Source organism: Etheostoma cragini, chromosome 19, assembly GCF_013103735.1.
Source record: "Etheostoma cragini isolate CJK2018 chromosome 19, CSU_Ecrag_1.0, whole genome shotgun sequence".
Taxonomy (NCBI): Eukaryota; Metazoa; Chordata; class Actinopteri; order Perciformes; family Percidae; genus Etheostoma; species Etheostoma cragini.
This window is the reverse complement of record NC_048425.1, coordinates 10,219,527-10,235,672: the sequence shown is the minus strand read 5'-3', so window position 1 is coordinate 10,235,672 and position 16,146 is coordinate 10,219,527. Positions and strand designations below refer to the sequence as shown.

The following is a 16,146-nucleotide window of genomic DNA, read 5'->3' as shown; positions in this document are numbered from 1 at the left end:
TACAAGATACAACATACTTCACATCTAATTGGTTCTCACAAATTCTTCATAAGCATAACAACAATTTCAACGTTAATCTCACTGTCCTGGCTGGAGGCACTGCTTTGTGCTCGATGTAGATTTCCTTACTGTTCTATCATGGTAAGACACAGAGTTCTGTTAATAATAATCAATGGAGCACAGACAGTCACATATGAACACACCTTAACCTCTTTCAATGTTCAATGTTCAAAAACACATTATTTTCCCCATACTGTCTGTCTGAATATTCCTGTATTCACCCTCTGTCTGAAATGATCCATTTTAGCGCCTGTCTCTTTAAGCCCCCCACCAGAAAAGCCCAGTCTGCTCTATTGGTCACCAGCTCTCTATAGGAGTCTCTGCACCATCATTGCAGCAGGGGAATGACTGAAAATCCACTTTAGCAGCTCTTTCTATGTCTATATACTGTAGTTGTGACATCACACCCGTACAGGAGTCCCCTTGCTTGTTTAAAGGCACTGTTTCTTTATTTGGGCTGTGTGCATTTTTTTGTGGATTTTGATACTTTCACTGTATTTATCTAGCATCCCAACCTGCTTTCTAATCCAAAAAATAAAATTTCACTTTTTAAAATATGGGACCTTTAGGGTAGTGCTCCCTTTGTTGCCTCCCTAATCTCATAGTTGAAAAAACTTACATTAGAACCCAATGATTCTCATCTCAAATAAACCTCCCATTTCAAAGATAGAAAGACTGTATATTTCTCTCATCTGCTTTCTTTTTCTGTTTCCACAGGAAGAATATGCCAAGTGACCACAAGCTGAAGCTCCTTAGCTGGCCTTTCTCTCCTGATTAGGATCACAGCAGAAGGAGGTGGGAGGGAAGAGGAGAACAGGAACCGAGGAGGTGGAGGAGAGGGCATCGGGGAGCTCTCCAGGAACACACACCAGTTGACTCTGCTGCACCCTTCACAGTTGGAGCTGTCAATCCAATTATGTCAGTCTGGCCCACACACACACACACACACACACACACACACACACACACACACACACACATACACGTACACACACAGTACATACACCCCCCACCTCTGCACTGAAGTGTTTCCACCCACATGAGTTGTTCATGCACACATATTCTTGTGAACAACCTTAAACATTGCAGACATTTATAGGTACATCTACACACTCCCTGCCCACATACACACACACACACGCGCACACACACACACACACACACACACACACACACACTTATGAAGACAGCTCCAGCTGAGCCCTTGACTCTCACCACATCCCCTGCTTGGTGAGAGTATCACACCAACAACATGTGCACAGGGGGTGTGAATCTCTCTCCCACTAATCAAGGCATTTCCACACATAGCCAGACACTTCAAAGCCCCACTGATGTGTGTTGTGTGCCTGCCTGTAGTAAATTCCCCTTTCAAATGCTACAACAAACCCTTTGAACATCCTTCCTGCTCCTTCTTCCTTTTCTCCCTCTCTTTCTCTGCATCTCTCCTCTCCGTCTTGGCAATCAATCTCTTTTCATTACAGCTTATTGTTAAGTTTACCCTCTCTGTTCCTGATGTGAGTGCAGGCTTTCCTTTGTGTGCATGTTGCATTCTATTGCATAGACTGTTGTAATCGTATCCTGGAGAAAAGCATCATAGAATCTATTTTCTACCATCCAAAACAAAACATGACAAGTTGTTCTGTGTTCTGTGCCATAAACAAGGGGAATACACACAAGTCATCACATCGCAAACAACCATTCCTTCAATCTAAAGTAGCTTACAGCAGTGAGCCGAATGCAGTGTTGAATATTAAAGGGAAAGTTGGGATTTTTTAGTAGAGTTGTATGAGACAGTTCTCCATAGTTGATTACCTACAGTAGATGGCGGTTGGCACGCCCTGAATTTGGAGAAGCAAAGCAAAGTCTAGCAAGGAAGCTAAGCAATGTACTGCTTAGGACTGGGGTAGCAGCTGAACGACCTTTAGCCACCCAAAAAAAAAAAAATCGATATCCATTTAAGTATATTTAGAATACTTTTACCACTACACCTTGCCGTCAGACAGCCCTTTCTTTTAAAACTAAATTTTCTACGTAGGACTTCCATATTGCTATGCATGATCAAAACCCATCAGCCTGAGACAATCAAGGAGGTAGATATTCCAAACATTAAATATTGAATGTGTATTTAACAAAGGAGTAAATTAACCTTCTCTGGTTAAGTAGTCATTTTAGCAACAATTGACTCTAAGCTTCACAAGGCATGCTACGCTCTTAAATCATGTAGTGTGATGTGATTTTGTTCACATGTTAATCTTCATGTTAAACAACTGATCAGACTGTGGTACAACTATGCAATGTGATGTCAGTTACCTACTTTAACCAACCTCAAGAGTCACTATTATATGACTTAAGTACAGATGAAGCAAATAAAGGCAAAATGGAAGTAGAACAGAGGCGATGGTGCAGACAGAGTGAAAAGGGAGGGGGGGGGGGGGGGGGGAAAGAAAGATGTGAGATTAGTGAGGAAAGTGAGAAAAGGTGAAGGGTGAAAAACATTTAGTTGAAAGAGGTGCTATATAAGTAAAAGTGGGGAGTTAGAGGGAATCAGATGCTGCGTGACGGGGAGAGCGAGGAGACATGGAGGTAGTTTATGGTAGAAAAGACAAATATGACAGTCTTCTTAGAGGGTGAGGCTAATGGATTTCTCTTGTTCAGCCCTCATCCTTTCTGAAACACACCCAAGTCCACCGCAGCTTACACTGAAAGCTCCGGACACTCGTCATGACTCGCTGCCTGAAAGTAATGGTGGTTTGCTTCTGAACTGAAATGGCTGCTGTTGTCGGGACTTCCCATTTCTGTATGAATTCAATTGACGCTGACATACTGTAAGGGTTTGTGATTCACAAGGAGCAGTTGGCTTACTTTGGCATTTCAAACACTGTATTAGAAATCATGCGGTGATATTTTTCACTGGATCAAAACTGCACTCAGGCTCCATGCCTGACGTGACATATGATGATGAGTTTTATGTGCACCGTTCTCACGTGTGACATACATCTCTGTCATATAATGATAAATGCAGGACCTCTCTTAGCCAGATTGATTTTTTTATTCAATGATTTCTCAGCTGACAAAAAGCTGTCAATGTCTCTTGTTCTGCAGACGTTTTGCTCGAAGGTACATGCCCTTGTCGGCAATTAAACAGCTTGAGAATAAACACTGCATTGGTTACGAAGGACCACTTGTCCACCAACTTTGTAGGAGTTAATATGTAACCATTAACATTTAAATGGCTGCTACGATTGATTGACCAAGTTTGAATGGCAATTTTAACACACAAGCGATTCCTCTCAGGGCTGATGTTGTCACAACATCGCATCACTGGTGCTTTGGTTATTATGCTTCCATCGTGCACAGTATTTACTTTCACACAACCTCAAACAGCTTCATTTGTCTTAGGCTGAAATACAGTGGGACACAATGGCACGTGGAGTAATGACTGCGATCAATGCACAGCCAATATAAAAACAAAGCTAACCATGGCCTGACACAATCTCTAAATGAGCTTTGCACCATTTATTTCAGTCCAAACTAAAATGTGACACGTTAGTCAATTTACGAGTATAAATATGTTTTTATGTGCTTGTGATCATTTGTAATGGGATTGTGTTTTATGCTCCACATATAATAAGATTGTCTGCAGAATCTCTCAGCCTATTTGGTTGCATTGAAGTTCATTGTGTTCAGCTGTGTTTTCTGCATTCCCATTTGCATCTGATGTTAGCGATATGTTGTCAGTCTGCTCAGCGATGAGGGTGAGCATCTCCTCGAATTTATTCCAAATAAACTGCTTTCCAGCATCTGTATAATCTGGCGTATGAATTTGGCCTACTGCTACTGCACAGCTGAATGTAGTGAAAATACCACTACAGAAATGATAAGAAGGGTTTTAGGTAATTTTGCTTATCAGAGAGAATTGACATGTTATGTTCACTGTTTAACTTACATTCATAAAAAAAAGTAATGCACTATTGAATTGGTATTCATTGGCACTGTTGCGGGACATTCGTAAAATAAGGCACATAAAGACAATGTAAAGTGAGGTAACCGTCAACAATAAAACAACAAGCTTCTTAAGACACGTTGGCTTTGACTGTTGTCAACACTGCCGGTAAAGTGAACGCTGTTACCCCTGAATAAACATCAGCTTAAACTTTACAACATACTGCATGGGAAATTCAACCATGCTGTTGTGTCGGGATGAAGCTATAAACTGAAGGAAACTCTGCTAGCTGCTAGGCTAAAGTCCAATGGTAAAACACTGCAGCGGTAACATAAATATGTCCAACTCAGCTGAGAATGGAGAAATGCCTTCCCTAATGTGTATATTAAATGTTTCCTGTAGAAATACTTTCTAACACTCTGACACACAAAAGAAATCCCCCACAAAGCAAATGTATTGCACTGTCCATCCTCTTATGCAAAGTTGAAGTGACGAGCATTTAGGTATTTTTTCTCACCATTATCTCTTGAATATAGGAGACAGGACAGCTAAACATGAGTCATTGAAATAATGATTATTTTGTTTATTATATTTCATATCACACAACATCTGTTCTCCTTTAGTTTTCACCAGAAAAAAAAGTTAAGTAAAATAAAAAAATAAAAAATGCAGTAAAGATGTCATCAACGCGGTATTGTCACGTCACAGCCAGTATGCTGTTATCATCACAGCCCTAGCTTTGAGACTTAAAAGTTGCTTGGTAACCCCCAACTTTCACAGTTTCAGTAGTCAACGGTGAAAGGATCTAGTATGTGAGTCAGAGTCATTCCTGATTCATCCATTTCTGGAGAAGTCCCTGCTTGACTGAGCAAAGCATTTCAGCACCAGCTGCTAAAATGAGCTTGCTCTCTGTTTTAAAGAAGCAGACTGAGTTTGCACGGTGCAGGGCTTTTTCATGCATTTGTTGAGTAGAGCATAAAGTGTGAGAATATAATGTTGTATTTGTGAAATAGGGACGCATTAGAAGTCCACAACTTAGTACATGTACACACTGGTAGGCAGAATTACTCTCTAGATCAGGGATCATCAACAGAGGGTCCGGGACCCCTAGGTCTTAGACTCAATGCATGGGGGCCTCCAAAATATAGTTAATTTGTGAATTTTTTCAAAAATTAAAAAGTCTAAACATTGATCTAATATATTACCAAATACAAATCCCCACTGATGATAGGTTTAGTGACCTATAGGTAAGGTATTCACTTAGGTAGCCATCCATTTTATTAGCTTAGGATTCTGTGCGAAAAAGGTATGTATGAAGGCTTTAGGCAGCCCTACATTTCATTTTAGGCTCATTCATCTAACAAAAAGGTGAATATGGGTAAAAAAGAAACAGACATGACCGTCTTTTCTATCTCTGCTATAAAAACTACAGTCATTCGCAGCCTTCCCCCAATGGAGAAACCACGTACATCAAATTAATGTCTCCTTTGTGTGTGCTGTGCCTGAGGGGTTCATCAATGACAAATGGCCTCCAAGCAACTCAGGTGACGGAAGAGTATATCTGCGCAGCACTCTGATGGCTCCTCAGATGGTGTGTGCGTGCATGTGTGTGTGTGTGTGTGTGTGTGTGTGTGTGTGTGTGTGTGTGTGTGTGTTGTGCATGTGTGCGTGCGTGCGGAGAAAAAGACAGATGTAAAGAGACTGAGCTCCTGAAAAGCATGTAATGTTGGATCTCTATGGTGACGCGTTCGCTTGCTTGTGGCTGATTGCTGGCTGTGCTTTGGTGGCATGTGAACACTCAAACATGAAGTTACATTAATTTGATTTAATGTACAGCGTTGGGCATATGTAAAGGTTTGGTGACCACCGGGAGGTGTACTCTATATTTTATGCCTGCGTGGAACTGTTGGTGTGCATGCATGTGCTAATTATTAGATTCAACTGCCTTCTTGTCAGAAAAAAATACATGCGAGTCTATATGGAGTGTATTTACATTAGAATGCAATAAAAGCTTATTTTCTCATACAAACCTGCAGATATGTGTATGCAAAATAAAGCCATCTTTCACTTTTGTCTACATCTCACATTAAATTCACTAAAGATACAACTAGGTTTGTTAGAATCATGTTGTGACTGAATAACATTCCTTTATTTATATTAACTGTGCTAATCAAGATATGATATCAAAAGTGCAACTGAAATTGTATTTTGTCTTAAATAACAAAAATTAAGTAAAACAGTTATAATTAGACTTTTAAAACAAATCCCACTTCAAATTGACTAAATAAATAGAAAAGTGTTTTTTAATAAATAAACTCAGAACATGTAGTAACTTCTAAAGTCAAACAAGTAAAATTCCGCTATTGTCAGGGTGACTGGACATCCTGAAAAATTTGGGACAGTCCCAAAATCCAAGCAGTTGTCCTGAATCCCAAATTCTTCCCTAATTGTCCCAAAAATTAGAGCTGAGACCACAACCAAGTAGTTATAGTCTGATAGAACATTACAAACTGTTAACAGTGATTGAGTTGTCTTGCAGCCAGCTCCCATCGGCTGCTACGCAGGTGGCTAGGTCCATGTTTTGATAACACGCATTGCTATTTTCCCGGGACCCGATGAACACATAGCTAAACAAAAAACGTCTCTGCAGGTACCAGAAGGATTGCATAGGGATATAGCCCTGGATTACTGCAGTTTTACGTGATGCAAACAAAGCAATTTGCATTGTGTGTAGGAAGGAGTTTGGTATTTCACACAGGGGAGAGTGAGATGTTAGGCTGCATGCTACAATATATAAACATTCACCCAAGATCACAACTATACCGACCAACAAGGTTTGTTTTATTAGTTTCATAATGATACTTGAGGTCAGGATTTTAATGTTTTTTTTGTTTGTATTTTCGGGTTTACATGACAGAGTTGAATTCCTGAATAAAAATAATGAATTATTTTGGTGCGGTGTTTTGAAAAACAGGGGTCACAAAAGCGATACAAAACAGATGTGGCTCCAGAAGATCCTTCAGGAAGACTAAGGACACCTCTAAAAGGACACCAATCTTTGACATGAAATAAACATTAAGTTTCATATTGCTTTGATGGATAATTCAGTTTAGTAGTATTTACTGTGACCTCAGAGAATACTTTGGTCTACACTGTTATCATAACCAAAAGAAAAGGATAGACCAAACCACAAATGAAATAAACTGGAAGAAAGGAAGAGATTGGAGAGCTTATATTTGTGACAAGAAGACGGTGATCTTTGGTAGGGGACATGGACAAATCCAATAGACATCAAGGAAGAAGCCAAGGCACTCATCTTTCACGCAAAAATAAGTATAAAATGCTTTTAATGTAGCTGGCACATTCTATATTGAATAATATATAAACAACTTCAACGGGTTTCGGCGTCCAGCCTTCTTCAGGGAGAAGTACAGAAGTGGGGTGAAATAATTTAGAGCACCAGGTGTGAGCGCATCAACAGGAGCAGCCATTCAGCAATCAAAGTCAACCCCTCTACATCAGTGAAAATGCATGTTGTCAACAGGGGGCATCGTCCCCAACGGGGTGACCTCTCACAGAAGAGGAGAGACATGTCTAAACCGAATCAACAGTAATAACAAACAAAACAGAAGACAGTCTACAAGAAAGAAAAAAAATCTTTATTCCATGCATGTAAGCGTGTAGCTTAAAAAATTCCAGACGTTTTCACGTTGGTTAAGCTGTTTGATCCTATCACCACCGCGTATTGGGATACTGGGATATGCTCTATACCAACAGCTTTCAGAATACATGGGGTTGCTGTTGTGTTTTTCTTTAAAAGGTCTTGCCATTAGCCTGGATGCCAGCCAAACTTAGCCCCGCCCACAAGATTTGAGGTCGGGAAGTCCGGTCTGGACTTGATCCGTTGTGAAGCAACTATGCTAAAACCAATCAAATTGTCAGGGCGGGCTTTATAGGATGATCAACAGTAACGTAATCAACCACGTCACCAAAGAGAGCTTGAGTTGAATTGCTTAACAACAAAGATGGCTACCGCTGGAGAATTGAGATGTGTAGATTCCGCCATCGCATCTATTATAGAAGATATCGACAGTGCCTTAATTGTTAAAGAGAAAGAGACCTGCGATCAAGGCAGTTGCTGATCGGGAATATGTTTTTGCCATCCTTCTTACAGGATTCGGCAAAAGTTCAACTTACTGTACGTCACATACTACGTTTTCTGATTGGTTGTAGGTCTATCCAATTGAGTGCAGAAGCATTTTCTTTCCTGGTTCGCTTGAAAGACGCCCCATAATCGCAAACCAATGGAGCGGTATCAGACTCATATTCTGACTAGAATCTGAGTAGGACCATGGCAGACTATCTTGCCATTGGATAGTTCTCAATTTGTGTCTAGCTTACCTGTTCTCTGACAGTCTTCTGCCGAAATAAAACACATTACACTGCGGGCATTCCAGTTTATATCTCCATGGGTATCCTGAAAACTTTTGTATTAAGAAACAGAGCAGTGATTATAATGGCCACACTGTAAACTACCACAACGTTTGAAAATAAACTGGATTTATTCAAATAATACAAACCATAGCTGCTTGGCCACAGCAGCGCTTTGACCAGAATGCTAAAGTCATTATGATGTTTAGCGGGATTTACATATTTATCATCTTAGTTTAGCATGGTAGCATACTACAAACATCTGAGGTTGTTGGGAATGTTGATGTAGAACTTTGACCTGATGACATTAGGTCAACAGTTATCAGATCAGCATTGTTATTAGAACTTATCCAACGGAGATGTCTGTACTAGAGCATGATCAGATCCAAAGGATCAGGCCTAACCCTACATGAACCTAGTACTATACTATACTATAGTTTCTGTTCAAGCCTGATCCCAGCCTAAACCACAGCAGCAGTTTTAAGCCTGATTTAAAAAACCTGGATTTCCACTGCTTTTTTATCTATGTGTGTAAATTGAATAGATTACAGGAAATTACAGGCAGGCCTATACCCAGCAGGGTGGGCTAAAAAAACCAAAATTGTGTGGCAATACATCCAAGAGTTGTGAAGATACAACACTCTGGACCAAATTGGTGGACAGAAAATAAAACAATGACATTTTCCTCCCTAAACGCTGCTAGCGTTTCCAAAAAATATTGTGAAGTAGAACAGTAGATAAAGAAAAATTTTGATGTAAAGAATAAAATTTAGACTCAATTCCAATTCAGCAACACATTCTAAACAGATCCATGTTTCTGGCATGTCTGATTGGAGCTTCCATGTCTGCTTTACACACTGCCATAGCACAGCATATCTTCACACATATCAAGGAGAGAATGACATGCTGAGTGCTTTTTGAGTGTCGGGAACTCCTCCGTGGGAAGCAAGATGCAGAATAAGTAGCTCTCTCATAAAGGAAATGACAAGAGGCAAAAGGCAATTAGACGCGATCAGCATTATGTAAAATAATGGAAACATTTTATTTTCATGGCACTACAGAGATGGGCTTTTTCATGTTCTCTTTCTTTTTAAAATGGTGCTATCGCTGCTTTTTCCCTCTAACTAGAGGAATGCTGTTAAGTAGGATCAAAATGAACCCGTTTGGCAGCACTCAGTGTACAGATTGATTATGATCATAACCAGTATTACTGACTTAAACCAGACGCTGCTGCCTTCAACAGCACAAAGGCAGTATTACTAAAATTGCATTAATTTATCCCTTTCTGCTTTTAATTGGGATTTCTGCACACTCAAATTCATGTGATCTATGCTTTGCACACACACACACACACACACACACACAATGAGAAATTAACAGAGTAAGTCCTTTCTTATTGATTTCAGTTTTTTATTATGCTGGGGCGACCATTGGGGGGTATTTCACAAAGCGCTTTTTATCACCTGCATTCTTTTATGAAGTGGAAATTCTAACCGTGGGAGAAAAACCTTCCACCTGATGTTGTGAGAGCAAGTCCAGCTATGTCAGCTTGGATACATTCAGTTGTATACAGTAGGTTGGAAGAGACATCCACATTCATGGTCAGCTACTGATCTGAGCGCATTCATCTGTAAACTGTTGGCAGTCCCCCTAAAGACTGATTAGTTACTAAGAGAGGTAATCAAAATATTGTCTGTGTGGTCTGACATCACAGCTCACATCTGCTTCGCCTTTTAAATGGCTCCTGTGCGCGAAGATTCATGATAGCGGTGATAGCGGCTGATAGAGGGGGTGTTTTAAAAATGAAAAAGAGAAAGCAAGAGAAATGGTGTGAAAAATATGCTCTCCTCTGAGAATTCATCTCTTCACGTCCACCTGTCATTCTTTTAACCTGTGCTCCCTCTCTTTCACCTACTCCTGTGGTTCTCAAACATAACCTCCCTCCGTCCTCATCTCACCGCCCACTTACACCCACTCATGTCCTGACACTTCCTTGTCTATTTTTATACCAGTTGCTTCATCTCTGCCTTCACACACACAACATCCACTGATTCATACTCTAGTGGAATGTAGATGTTTTCTTTGCGCTTCAATGTAAAGTACCTCAACATTTTTGGTAATTGGATCTCATCTCTCTTTACAACTTATGTTGTTTGGGGGGGATTTACCACCTTACACATGATGTTCACATCTGTTTCTGTATTTTGCTCTCTACAGAACTAATCATTCAGATCTTGAGCTATTTCCACGGGTAATGTCAGAAATTCTGGTCCCCCTGTACAGAGGGCAGAGGCAGGAGTATCTATTATTCCTGGTAGGTTTCAAGGCCCCCGTCCAGGTCTATCTTATGCTCTTTTGGACATCATTTTGACATATCTATGCAGAGGACACTTTGATAAATGTAAATGTAAATGTGCTGTATTTATATAGCGCTTTTCCAGTCTTAACAACTGCTCAAAGCGCTTTCCGTCTGCTACGGAAAATCCTCATTGTAGTAGAAGTATAGTAGAAATGTAAAGAAGTATGCAGTGCAAACACTCAATTAAAGTACGAGCACCTAAAACTTGTACTCAAAATGAATACTGGGAATTTCCATTTTGTGTTGATTTTGGCGACCCCTGTGAATAAAAGCGGTAGTGTTTCCGTGAGCCCCAACGCCTCATGTAGTAAAGATCTGAAGCAGCCAGACTCCCTTTATTTAACCTCTCGTATTACTGAAGCAGGGTTCAACAGTGGTTCCCGCTGAGTTCTGGTTCTGCCGTCCCTCCCTCCCCTCTAGCGGGCCCAGCAATACGGTCTTGGCCCGCTAGGAACGTGCTGTAGGTGTTGGCTCCCAGGAAGGGGAAGGCGGTGAGCTTCATGTCCTGCAGCCACAGATGGACCCTGCTGCCCTGCCGCAGCTTATCTCCATCTTCCAGCTCCTGGCACACGAACTGGAACTCCCTGCCAAATTCGATGTATAGGTTGTCCTGGACAACGTGGAAGATCCTCCTGACCATCAACTTGTCTTTGGTTGGACCCATCCGGATCAGCTATTGTGTTTGCTATTGGCAATCTACATCAGCACACTTGTTTACTTAGGCGATCTATACCCAAAACATCTTCACATGTAATCACCACTCAGATAACCCGTGCATCTCTTATCGTGGATCCCAAGTGACTTCTAGGCAAGTCCCGCCCTACAAAGCAGCTTGATTGGTTAGAGTTGGGCATTAACCTTGAGTGGTTAAGGTTAAGATAGCTGATTGGTCAGCGGATAGAACCTCAACAAATCGGGTTATGTTATCTTGTGTAAGCACGGACGTGTGGCCAATTGTGTCAACACTGTGTGGGTTCCATAACTACCAAGGTGATGCCTCATACTCATGCAAAATTCAATGTGACTTGAATTCAGCATTCATCTTCCTCCTTGCTTTAAATAACTCCACATACCTACTTGTTATTTAAGTGGCACACACAGAACCACTGTCAAAGTCTGAGGGTATCTCTGTAGATCTGACAGTGTTAAACTGCTCAGGGATGTGAGTTCACATGCTCTGCAATGAAACCCCATTCTCATACTGTCTGTCCTAATATAAGTACCTGTGTTAAATGCTCTGATTTACCACCTGTCTCTTTAAGCCTCCCTCGCAAAAGGCCCAGACTGCTCATGATTGTCCAAATCTCAACCTGTATTGCAGCTGGGGATTGACTGTGACGGCACTGTAGCGTCACTTTCTGTAGCGTCCACCCATACATAGTATAGTTGTGACATTTGAACTGCACAGAAGTCCTGACGGCTCGTTCAAAGGCGCAATTTCTAAATGCAGGCTGAGTGCATTTCTCTGGGGATTGAGCGTTTTGGTACTTTCTCAGTATATCTACAGCACCTTTAACCTGCTTCATAATCAAAAGACGTGGAAATCTCACTTTTTACAGTAAGGGACCTTTAAAGCATCTGATCACTTCTAATAATGTCAACATATTAGCAAAGGCAACCTCAGCATGGCGACTTGTGAAACTGTCTCGGGAATCAACACAATCTCAACATGTCTTGAAGATGTGGATGACGAACGGGTGATTACATGCTAATGGAAGCACAAGTGTGGGTGGGCGGGTGAGTGAGTGAGGTGGGGAGGTGTGAGGGAATGGGATTTGTAATCTGCCACTATGCTTGTTTTTGGGTGTGTGTGTGTGTGTGTGTGTGTGTGTGTGTAAGTTGTGTAATTGCATGTTTTGTGGAGATCTGTGTCATGGGCAATTCATGTCTACATGTGCGGTATAAATGCACGCTCATGTATTATGTATATAAAAAGAGTGAAGAATTATATTCCTTGTTTCTCTGTCCCCAGTGGCGGTTAATGTTCTTCTTCATCTGCACCACGCATTCACACCACACACACTTCCCAGCATCCTCCCCTGTCCATCCATCCCTCTCCATCATACTTCTCTCTACTGAACTGCTAAAAAAAACGACCCTCTCAGCGTAGTAAGATAACTCGCTTATCATCGAGGTCTGCTCCCTTGCATACACATTCACACACTACAAACCCAGCATACATGCTTTTTTCATACTCAATTTTTCCTTCTTCCTCCACAACCTGTGCACCCTTCCCTCTTCTTCCACCTTCTATGTTTTACCCTGTCTGCCCCCATAGGGAAGATTTCACACAGAGTGAAATACCACGTTGCCAACATATGTCTCTAGCAATCAATTTGTGCCACAGGGCTATTTCTCTGGCTCCCTCTGCATAATACACTACCACAGAGGGCTGCGTGCAGACGGGCTTGGCTCTGTTCTCATCATGTTTACAGGCAGCATTCACCTAGAAAAGCAGACGTTGCTTTGCATTCTGTGACTTTGCTTTATGAGTGTGTGTGTCTGTGCATTTATTTGTGAGTGTATTGAGAACTGACAATAAGCAGCCAGCTTCAGCGCTTGTTATTTACACGGTGAGCAGAGTTACTGAAGCAGACACTTGTGTTCGATGTGCTGCCTTCCGTTTATGACTGCAGTAATGTGACATTTGTAATCGCTGGTGCGGAGCAGGTAAGTAAAAGTAAAGAATTGGTTTCTGATGTGTGAGAATGGCGGTGAGCATAAAAGAGGGCCATCTGAATTGCTTCTGGCGTCTTCCCCAAGTGTTTTGTTTTCAAGGTAAAAATGTTTGGTTGGACCTGTAATGGCGATCAGTGCAGTCTAATGTGTGGACTCCTTGTAAACACTGCGTCGCCCTGGAGCACGCCAGGTATTCCTGTTTTTTCAGCACCAGTGGAGTGGACAGCGAGTTCCCCATCTCTTCGATTTTTTTTTGCCTTTTTTTATTTTATTTTTTTACTAGCAAATAAATGCCCACTTTTAGGGTGAGGGCAGTGACGCATTAAGAACACATAAGGGAGGGAGAGAGGAGGAAGCGAAGGAGCAAGTGAGTGAGCGAGTGAGGAGATAATCTAACACAGGTGGCTGTTGTTGTTTTTGCTGTTTTTGAGGAGGAAATATGTCTCGCCTCTTATCTGAGCGGTGCTGTGGGATCATTAATTTGCCTGTTTCTTCTCTCCCTGCTCCTACTGAAGCCTGCCGTCTCAGGCGGTTGCCTGGGGTCATTAAGACAAGAAGCAGAATGGAAGGAGGGGAAAACAGCAAGGTGAAGCACAGATTTATGTCGACATGCGTGCATAAATACAAGGAAAACATACAAGACACGTCTACACAAACTCAATGAGATGTATTCCTTTAATTTCCTCACATGCATCCACACACACACACACACACACACACACTCAAGCCTAATTGCAGCTACTGTGTAAAATGGAAAGCTCAAAAGAATAGCTGGATGGACTGTCTTCATTATGTTCCAGTCCGCTTCTAAAAACCACTGGGAGGAGAGGTGGAGGTAGGAGAGGTTTTAAATCACGTTAATCCCTTCGCAGTCTCTTTTACTCCCACTTTTCAGTTGCCTCTCTTGCTCTCTTCCCTTGTATCTCTTCCTATCTGTCCAAGTCAAACTACCCATGTGAGGAGAATAGATGCTCTTCACTGTGAAATACTGTAACACCAGACTTATCTTCAAACAAAGGAGAAAAAGAACTGCTGTGGTCCTTGAAGACTTCCAAGCTCCCAATCTAAATGTTCCACCTAACCATGCATTGATTTATAAGTGCAACAGACCCCTCCTCGTCTCTCCCTTCACTTAGATTGTGGTATTAATCTCAGCTTTAAACGCTCTTATCAATTAGTGGTGGTCTGAGGATTGCTTAGGGCAGCAGAACCACACCTTAGTGATCTTTTATAGATGTTGGGGAGTCTAAGGCACCTCTGCCCTGAGAGGGCCCAGTGTGGCGAGTGGTCAGCCGTGGAATCCATTCTCCAGAAGTGGTCCAATAAAGTAGGGGAATAATGAGCAATGGGGTGTGAAAAGGAGAGACTTGGCTGAATAACATGGTCAGTATTATTGCTTGGGCTTTGTTTATTTTGATGATGGGACTGGGAGATCTTGTAAAAGAATTGTGCTTTTCCAGAAAACTTGAACACATATACAGTGGCGTTTTTTTTATTTTATTTATTAAACGGGACCAATTACTGCAACTAACATTGATTCTGTTTTAAACACAAACCAGTGCAGCATTTAATGAGCCTATATGCTGGTAAAAGCAGTTTTTCCCCCCACCAATAGAACCCTGCTATTAAAACATTCTAAATGATCCCAGCCTTTTCAGAGACAAAAACAGCTTTCTGATAACTCTGGATTCTACGTTTCTGCTCACTAATTACAGGTGGGAGTATTAAAAAAGAAACTACAATTTCATAAAATTACAACAACAGCTAAAGAAGGCGCTTACAGAGTCTACCTCATATAATTATTGATTTTCCAAATGGAAACAGGTAAATAAGCCTAAATTAAGAACAGTTAATGAAACAAAAAAAAATTGGACAAAAGGAAACACACAACAATACAGATTGGCAGTGAAATTGACATTTACGGGGTCTGGTATAAAACTGTGAAATTAATGAATATGAATTGTGTTACAACCATCTCGATTCAAAACTGAGAGGTTTATCAACAGGGCCTTTCTATGTATCTGGCCAACCCACCCACCATTGTTCTCCACACCCAGCTTGACATCCCACTCAGAAGCCATTGTTATGAAGGTCACTCTATGGAAAAGAACTGAAAAGGGTTTCATTGCAGAAAGTTCAGGGTGAGAACCTGGGCTTCATTCAGCTACTGCTGCATTATGCTCCGCTGGATGACTTACGCTATTGACTTGGTACAATGCCTCTGCAGCTCCCAGTTGACTACATGAATGAGGAGACCTAGAGTCTGGCCATTGGTACTTTGTCAAAAAAACGTTTCTCCAAGTTGGATGACAGTCTCTTGGGAGGGAATACACATCCAGGAAGGTCAGGTCTGAGTGTGGCTGTGACTGTGTCTGCATGATCGTGTTGGTATATGGTTTTCATGTGCTAAATACAGGCTGCTCTCATGAAATATTTGTACATGTACCGTAGAAAAGTGATGCACTGTAAATTGAATGTATTCCGACCATTTATTACTGCACGCACCACATTGCCCTCCGCTGTAAAAGAGCGTAAAGATCGACGTAGGGAGGAGGTTAGGACGGTCACAGGGTGTTCAAGAGGGGGAGCGGAGTTTGTGTTCCGGAACAGGATGAGGGAAAAACACAAGGGCGTCCCAGGCAAACTTAGGGTGGCCACTGTCTTTTTTTAATCA

The 16,146-nt window shown here is 41.5% G+C and overlaps 1 pseudogene; it reads right to left on the bottom strand.

Moving 5' to 3' along the window:
• Positions 1 to 11,132: 11,132 nt before the first annotated feature.
• LOC117935226 lies at positions 11,133 to 13,710 on the bottom strand (annotated as a pseudogene).
• Positions 13,711 to 16,146: the final 2,436 nt, after the last annotated feature.